Here is an 8,708-nt window from a genome sequence, read left to right as displayed (position 1 = left end):
ATCTGTAAGTTTGTACAGGATAACTGCACAGCTGCTGCCTTCGCCTAAGAAAGTGAAAGAAAGCTAATCTACCTACGGTAAGCAAATTCTCCTTGGGAAGAAAAGGGGAAGATCCCTGGGCTCTTACCCTTTGGAACATAAATAAATGTCTCCAGGAGAAGGTAAGATAAATGTTACTGGGTTTACAATCTTGGGAATGCCTCCAGCGCTCTGGGTTTTATATCCCTTAAGTCATCTTTTAACTCCCAAGGCTTGTCTTTTAACCCAGGTTCTACTTTTCTACGCTCAGAAAGCCCTGACCATGCAGAAACATGAAAATATTTACCCTTTTTTTTTTGAGACAGTCTTGCTCTGTCACCCAGGCTGAAGTGCAGTGGTGCCATCTTGGCTCACTGCAACCTCTGCCTCCCGAGTTGAAGTGATTCTTGTACCTCAGCCTCCGAGTAGCTGGGATTACAGATGTGTGCCAACACGCACGGCTAATTTTTGTATTTTTAGTAGAGATGGAAGTTTCACCACGTTGTCCAAGCTGGTATCGAACTCCTGTCCTCAAGTGAACAATCACACCTGTCCAATATTTACTTCTTAATAATACATAGTAAAAGTAACCAAAGAAAAAATAGTGGCTTTCAAACCCTTTCTGCAGAGCCTTGGGAATTCCTCAGAGGTGCCACCAGAAGCCACCACCTCAGAGGTGGTGAGGGGGTAGGGGGGTAGTTAAAATAGGAGTACAGAGTGAGCAGGTCTCTGGGACTCCAATTCCTCCTTTGAATATAGCCCATTTGCTCTTACATATTGGGCTCCCAAGTGTAGTGTTTTTTTGTTTTTTTTTTTAAGGCAAGGCACTAAAAATATTCTTCTTTTATTTTGAGGCGGAGTCTCACTGTTGCCCAGGCTGGAGTGCAGTGGCATGATCTCGGCTCACTGCAAGCTCTGCCTTCAGGGTTCACGCCATTCTCCTGCCTCAGCCTCCCCAGTAGCTGGGACTACAGGCACCCGCCACCACACCAGGATAATTTTTTGTATTTTTAGTAGAGAGGGGGTTTCACTGTGTTAGCCAGGATGGTCTTGATCTGACCTCGTGATCTCCCCACCTCGGCCTCCCAAAGTGCTGGGATTACAGGCATGAGCCACCGTGCCCAGTCGGCACTAAAACTCTTAGGTATCCTAGGCCAGGCACGGTGGTTCACGCCTGTAATCCCAACACTTTCGGAGGCTGAGGCAGGTGGATCACTTCAGGTTAGGAGTTCGAGACCAGCCTGGCCAAATGGTGAAACCCCATCCCTACAAAAAACACAAAAATTAGCCAGGCATGATGGCGCACGCCCCAGATACTCAGAGGCTGAGGCAGGAGAATCGCTTGAACCCAGGAGATAGAGGTTGCAGTGAGCCAGGATTACATGCTGCACTCCAGCCTGGGCTACAGAGGGAGACTCTTATCGCCAAAACAAAAAAAAAAAAGAAAGAAGAAAGAAAAAAAATCTTAGGTATCCTAAGTAAAACTCCTCAGCCTTATAGAACTAGACAAGGTCCCATTTACATTTAGACTTAAATTTCCTTGACTTGTTACCCTTACTTGCATTAAAGCAGAACTTCCAAACACACACCACCACATTATTAATAACCAGTTATTAACAATAATAACCAAGTATTTATGGGGCTCCCCAAGAGGCTTGGGTGCTCAAATGTTCCTTGATGTTTTTTTTTTGTCTGATGATGTCTTCTGCATACAATGTCACTTGAAGATAGCCCCTAGCCACTGGAAGCATATTTCATAAAAGCACTGCCTTATCCAGGATCTTGTCTTCTAATGTTGGGCTTCCCTCAACAGGGCTGCAAGGATCTTTTTGTGGGAACCATACCTACGTTGCTCACAAAAACGAGCAGTGTCCTTTCCCCTTAGCTCACAGGACAGCCACTATAAGCTCACATGCATCATCCCAGTTCTTCATTTGTCCTTTTTTTTTTTTTTTTTTTTTTGATATGGAGTCTTGCTCTGTCACCCAGGCTGGAGTGCAGTGGTGCAATCTTGGCTCACTGCAACCTCCACCTCCTGGGTTCAAGCAATTCTCCTGTCTCAGCCTCCCAAGTAGCCGGAATTACAGGCATGCACCACTACACCCAGCTAATTTTTTTATTTTTAGTAGAGACAGGGTTTCACCATGTTGACCAGGCTGGTCTCCAATTCCTGACCTCAGGTGATCCACCTGCCTCGGCCTCCGCTAATTTTTTTATTTTTAGTAGAGACAGGGTTTCACCATGTTGACCAGGCTGGTCTCCAATTCCTGACCTCAGGTGATCCACCCGCCTCGGCCTCCCAAAGTGACGGGATTACAGGCGTGAGCCACCACACCCTGCCTCTGCTATTTACAAATAGTAATGCTCTATGCTACTACTAACAACAGTATTTTTGCAATCCCTTTGATAAATCCTAATCCTCTATTTTAGTTCTGAATAACAGATGCATATTAACCTGAATAACAGATGTGCATTTTAATTTTTAAGGCAGATGGTAAACCTTTCTATAGGACTTGTGAGATTTCATCTTATGGGGCAAACATTGTTCACAAAATGCAATACTTCACTTCTAGAGTTAAAGAATTTGAACAACTGAATAGCACAGATACGTAGGCAATGAAATGTGGCCTAAGATGTAATTATGTTCTCTGCCTTTCCTTTAGGCCAGAGTAGCTTTGCACTTGGCACAACAGAAAACAGCCTGTAAACCCTGAAAATAGGTCAGGTGCTGTGGTTCACACCTGTAATCCCAAAACTTTGGGAGGATTGCTTGAGTCCAGGAGTTCAAGACCAGCCTGGGCAACATGGTCAGACCCCTATCTCTACAAAAAACTATACTTTTTAAAAAAAAAATATTTTGGCCGGGCGCGGTGGCTCAAGCCTGTAATCCCAGCACTTTGGGAGGCCAAGATGGGCGGATCACGAGGTCAGGAGATCGAGACCATCCTGGCTAACACGGTGAAACCCCGTCATTACTAAAAAATACAAAAAACTAGCCGGGCGAAGTGGCGGGCGCCTGTAGTCCCAGCTACTCGGGAGGCTGAGGCAGGAGAATGGCGTGAACCTGGGAGGCAGAGCTTGCAGTGAGCTGAGATCCGGCCACTGCACTCCAGCCTGGGCGACAGAGCCAGACTCCGTCAAAAAAAAAAAAAAAAAATGTTTTAAGCCTGAAAATAAAATGTTCTACACCCAAATCTCACAGCGTTTTACTAGGCGTTTCACTAGGCATCTTTAAAAGCATTGTAAGCAACATACTAATAGCCCAAAATACAAAACAATGCCAAGGAAAAGCTCTGCTTTCTCATAAGACTCTTTCAATCTCATTACATTACATTCACATCTTTTGCCAACTAGGGTGAAGAGCTTTGAACAGGTTTAAAGAGTGCAGACTGCACTTTTGTTAATACTGTTTTGCTCTTAAAGCAAGTTCTTCATGCTGACATTTCCAGTGTTGGGAAATACGAGTATTATTAGTCATCTTCAATCTTTGCATTACCAGAGTTCCTGTTTCTCCATCTTGTTCTGAAGGATGAACAAAAGCTTGAGGTGTACACTTCAAAATATAAACTGCAGCCCAAAGACCCCCAGTGTTCACCCGAACTGTATCCACTTTTCACCATACACGTCACATGCCAGATAATGCTTTGGTAAAGCATTTCACATCCTGAGTACATCGTACAGCTTGGCCTGTTGTAGGTGTACACAGACACAACTCATCTCCCGTAGGCAAGCTGGATGAAGGTTCCAGTTTCTCTTCTTGGATACCATCCTTTTTCCAAATGGCAAATCTGCTACAATAATATCCACAGAGCCAGTTCTCAATGGCAGATTGCAGATATCCCATTGAACAGCATCTATGGGCAAGCTTCCGGATGGTTAGCCTTCTTTAATTTGGCTCTTGATCAATAAAGATGTGACATTGCTTGCTGCTCTATTCACAACCAGGGGATTATTATCACCAGAATATAATGTGAAAACATTCAGTAGTCCCCTCTATTGGTATTGCCCCTGTTCCACACATTGGATCGACTATTATAACATAAGGTAGCAGACCACAGAGGCTGGATATCCCAGGGACAAGAGTTGATAGGTCCAAAATGTGCCCATAGGTCCAAAATACTGATAGGTACAAAAGAGTCATAGGTCCAAAATATGTGATATGTCTTCAATGGAGACTCGCTTTAGTCGATGCCACGCCCACAATGATATCATGGATATTCAAAAGAATCGCAACATCCAAGTTGGTCATGTCGGCCTTCCACTTAAAATAGCCTTAAACATCACCCCCAGAATCTCTTCCAGCCTCATTTGAGGGAAAGCAAGGTTTCTCTCCTACTCTGTTGCACATAACTCTAAACTTGACACTTGATGCTATTTCTTCTTTTTTGCTTTCATCAGTCTCATCTTTGCAAGATGCCAAATCATCACCTACTAATGTTGCTATCTCCTTTGATGGCTGGATTTTCACAATAATCTAAGATGTGTGAATCTAAAACATTATAGTGAATGAACTCTTTTTTTAACATCTCTTTCATCTGTTTGGACTTCTTATCCATCATCAACCTTACTTTTACTTGAATTCTGAATTATCTTTTTGAGCTTTTTTTTTTTTTTCTTTTTTCCCTTAAAATCAACATTAATTGGCCGGGCGCAATGGCTCACACCTGTAATCCCAGCAGTTTGGGAGACTGAGACGGGCAGATCACAAGGTCAGGAGTTCGAGACCAGCCTGGACAATATGGTGAAACCCCATCTCTACTAAAAATACAAATACAAAAATTAGCCGGGTGTGGTGGTGGGTGCTTGTAGTCCCAGCTACTTAGGAGGCTGAGGCAGATGAATCACTTGAACCAGGGAGGTGGAGGTTGCACAGCGAGCCAAGATCACGCCACTGCACTCCAACCTGGCCGACAGAGCAAGACTCCATCTCAAAAAAAAAAAAAAAATCAGCATTAATTTTCCTTATAATTAAAGTGTTTGATCATGGGAGTTTTCCAGCCAAGTCTTCAAAATCCTTTAGAATTTCTTTGTTTTTCTAAACTACTAATCTTGAAACTCCTGAACAACCACAAGTTATCAACTGATCTCAGACAATAAACCTGAGCCAAATTTTCACTGAAATGACAAAATATATCTTGCATTGGTCTCTGCTGATTGTATGGTGACCCCAATTTGTCTCTCACTTCCATCCACAGCTGCTTGGTCAAAGCCGGCTCCAATAGTTGAAATCACCTTTACAAAAACTAAAACAGTGAGAAAGTTACAACAGTGAAAGGGATATGGCCTAACTGACTCTATCTTGGTTCTAACCTCCAGGCTGTCCTTGTTTATTCCTGGGCATAGGATGAACTATCTTTGGGTAGAACGTAGTTTAAAGTTGAACTTTGAAACAAAGCCAGTAAAAGTCCTTTCCCAAATCAAATCCCTTACTTGCCTGGGGACAAGACTGCCATTGTAAAACTAACAAATTAACCACAAGATTAGAAATTATGGTTTAGGAGTCACGCACCCACAGGCTGCAAGATTCCGAACCTTCCCAGTTGCTCCTAGGGATAACATCACTATTGTAAAACCTAACATTGGTGCTGAAGATATTTCCTAGACCCTGTGTTCTGATGCACCAGCTGGTGCCACCCAGGCCAATAATCTGGCTCAACCTGTTCTGTGATCCCACCCAGAAACAAAAGACAGCTAGAAAAACCCACTTTGACCCCTGTGACTTCATCTCAAACCCATCCAATCAGCACTGCCTATCCTCTGGCCCCCAACCTGCCAAGTTATCCTTAGAAACTTCAGTCTCTAAATTTTCAGGGAGACTGATTGGAGTAATAAATCCCCAGTCTCTTATACAGCTGGCTATGCATGAATTAAACGGTATCTGGGTCACTGAGCACAATGAATAACTGGGCAGTTACATGGTGACTTGAGGAAGCTGAGACTCACCTCTGAGGTCACTTTCTGTCACTTGTGCAGACCTCTGGTTCTCATGCAGGTTTACAATTAGGAGCTGTTAGTGGCTTCTTGAATGTCAGACATGTTGGCAGTGCTTCCAAGGTCCCTAACACTGTCTCAGGCTCTGGGATCCAAGGATGGCCTTGAAGAGAGATCTTGGAAATATCTATACTGTCCTCATGCCATGCCAGGCATACACAACAGTGTTTAACACTAATACAGTTTCTGCATCTAAGGAGCTCACAGTCACTGTGAATACAATCTTCATCTAAAAAAGGCAGCTGAAGCCAGTGAAAAGGACATGTCCAGCTGCCACATAGATGCTTTCAGCACCAGCATTCCACTGGCCTCATGTGCTCAGGTCACATGACTGGAAGCCACCTCCAGTTCTTAACTTTTCTACCTCTAGGTAATCCAAGATAAAACTTTGTTTTTTTGTTTTGTTTTGTTTTGCTTTGGTTTTTCAGATGGAGTCTCACTCTATCGCCTGACTGAAGTGCAGGGGTGCGATAACAGCTCACCGCAACCTCTGCCTCCTGGGTTCAAGTGATTCTTCTGCCTCAGCCTCCCGACTAGCTGGGACTACAGGTGTGCGCCACAACGCCCAGCTATTTTTGTGTGTGTGTAATTTGGTAGAGACAGGGTTTCACCATGTTGGCCAGGATGGTCTCGATCTCCTGACCTTGCAATCCACCTACTTCAGCCTCCCAAAGTGCTGGAATTACAGGCATAAACCACTGTGCCCGGCCCAAGATAAAACTTTCTCCCTGTCTCTTCATCTCTTTTTCCCTGAACTCATCATCATATAAATGGTAATTCCCTGGCTAAGGCCTAGGAATGTAACTGCCCAAGGGGTTCACCTTGCCCACTGCCTAGATAGAGCCAATCATCAAGACAGGGGAATTGCAATCCAGAAAGAGTAATTCACGCAGAGCTGGCTTAGCGAAGACCAGAGTTTTATTATTACTCAAATCAGTCTCCCCAGCATTCAGAGAGCAGAGTTTTGTTGTTGTTGTTGTTGTTGTTTGTTTTTTTGTGTGTGTGTGTGTGAGTAGTTTCGCTTTTGTTCCCTAGGCTGGAGTGCAATGGCTGATCGCGACTCAATGCAACGTTCACAACCTGGGTTCAAGCGATTCTCCTGCCTTGGCCTCCCGAGTAGCTGGGATAACAGGCACCCACCACCTCGCCCAGCTAATGTTTTTGTATTTTTAGTAGAGATGTGGGTTCACTATGGTGGCCAGGCTGGTTTTAAACTCCCGGCCTCAAGTGATCCACCTGCCTCAGTCTCCCAAAGTGCTGGGATTACAGGCGGGAGCCACCTTGCCTGGCCCAGCAAGCAGAGGTTTTAAGGATAACTTGATGAGGATCGGGGGAGCCAGTGAGCCAGGAGTGCTGATTGGTCAGAATGAAGTCCTAGGGAGTCAGAGCTGTCTTCTTGATCAGTCAGTTCCTGGATGGGGGCCATAAGATCAGATGAGCCAGTTTATTAATCTGGGTGAGGCCACCTGATCCATCAAGTGTAGGGTCTGCAAAATATCTCAAGCACTGATCTTAGGAGCAGTTCTGGGAGTGTCAGAATCTTGCAGCCTCCAGCCGCATGACTCCTAAACCATAATTATTTTTATGAGGCAGGGTCTCAATCTGTCGCCCAGGTTGGAGTGCAGCAGCACGATCTTGGCTCACTGCAACCTCCACCTCTTGGGTTCAAGCTGTTCTCCCACCTCAACCTCCCGAGTAGCTGGGAGTACAGGCATGAACCAGCACACCCTGCTAATTTTTGTATTTGTTTGTTTGTTTGTTTTGAGATGGAGTTTCGCTCTTGTTGCCCAGGCTGGAGAGCACTGGCACGATCTCAGCTCACTGCAACCTCCAACTCCTGAGTTCAAGCAATTCTCCTGCCTCAGCCTCCTGAGCACCTAGGATTACAGGTGCCTGCCACCATGCCTGGCTAATTTTTTGTATTTTTAGTAGAGATAGGGTTTCACCATGATGGCCGGGTTGGTCACAAACTCCTGACCTCAGGTGATCCACCTGCCTCGGCCTCCCAAAATGCTAAGATTACAGGCGTGAGCTACCGCGTCTGGCCAATTTTTATATTTTTAGTAGAGACAGGGTTTCATTATGTTGGCCACGCTGGTCTTGAAATCCTGGTCTCAAGTGATCCACTCGCCTCCCAAAGTGCTGGGATTATGCGCATGAGCCACTGCGCCCGGCCCTAAGCCATAATTTCTAATCTTGTGGCTAATGCTAGTCCTACAAAGGCAATCTAGTCCCCAGACAAGAAGGAGGTCTGCTTTGGGAAAGGGCTGTTACAGTCTTTGTTTAAACTATAAGCTATAAACTAAGTTTCTCCTAAAGTTAGTTCAGCCTACGCCCAGGAATGAACAAGGACAGCTTGGAGGCAAGAATCAAGATGGAGTCAGTAAGGTTAGATCTCTTTCACTGTCTCAGTCACAATTTTGCAAAGGCAGTTTCAGGAAGACCCTAGCTACATTTATAAAAATCCAGTATTTAAGGTTATATCTCCAAATCTTTAAATCTAAAATAAGCTACACGCTTTGAGAGGAGTCGGGCACATTCCTCAGCCCCGGGCTCAAAACAAACAAGCCCAGTACAAACACATCCCATCCTCCCATCCCACAACATATCTCTCAAACTTCCTGAGCCCAGTACAAACACATCCCATCCTCCCATCCCACCACATATCTCTCAAACTTCCTGAGCCCAGTACAAACACC

At 44.8% G+C, this 8,708-nt stretch overlaps 1 pseudogene; it reads right to left on the bottom strand.

Moving 5' to 3' along the window:
- Positions 1 to 3,418: 3,418 nt before the first annotated feature.
- On the bottom strand, positions 3,419 to 6,054 carry LOC105550246 (annotated as a pseudogene).
- Between the last annotated feature and the right edge of the window lie 2,654 nt (positions 6,055 to 8,708).

The sequence above is a fragment of the Mandrillus leucophaeus genome, unplaced genomic scaffold, assembly GCF_000951045.1.
Source record: "Mandrillus leucophaeus isolate KB7577 unplaced genomic scaffold, Mleu.le_1.0 Scaffold472, whole genome shotgun sequence".
Lineage (NCBI taxonomy): Eukaryota > Metazoa > Chordata > Mammalia > Primates > Cercopithecidae > Mandrillus > Mandrillus leucophaeus.
Note: the sequence above shows the minus strand (reverse complement) of the source record. Positions and strands in the feature narration are given on the sequence as shown.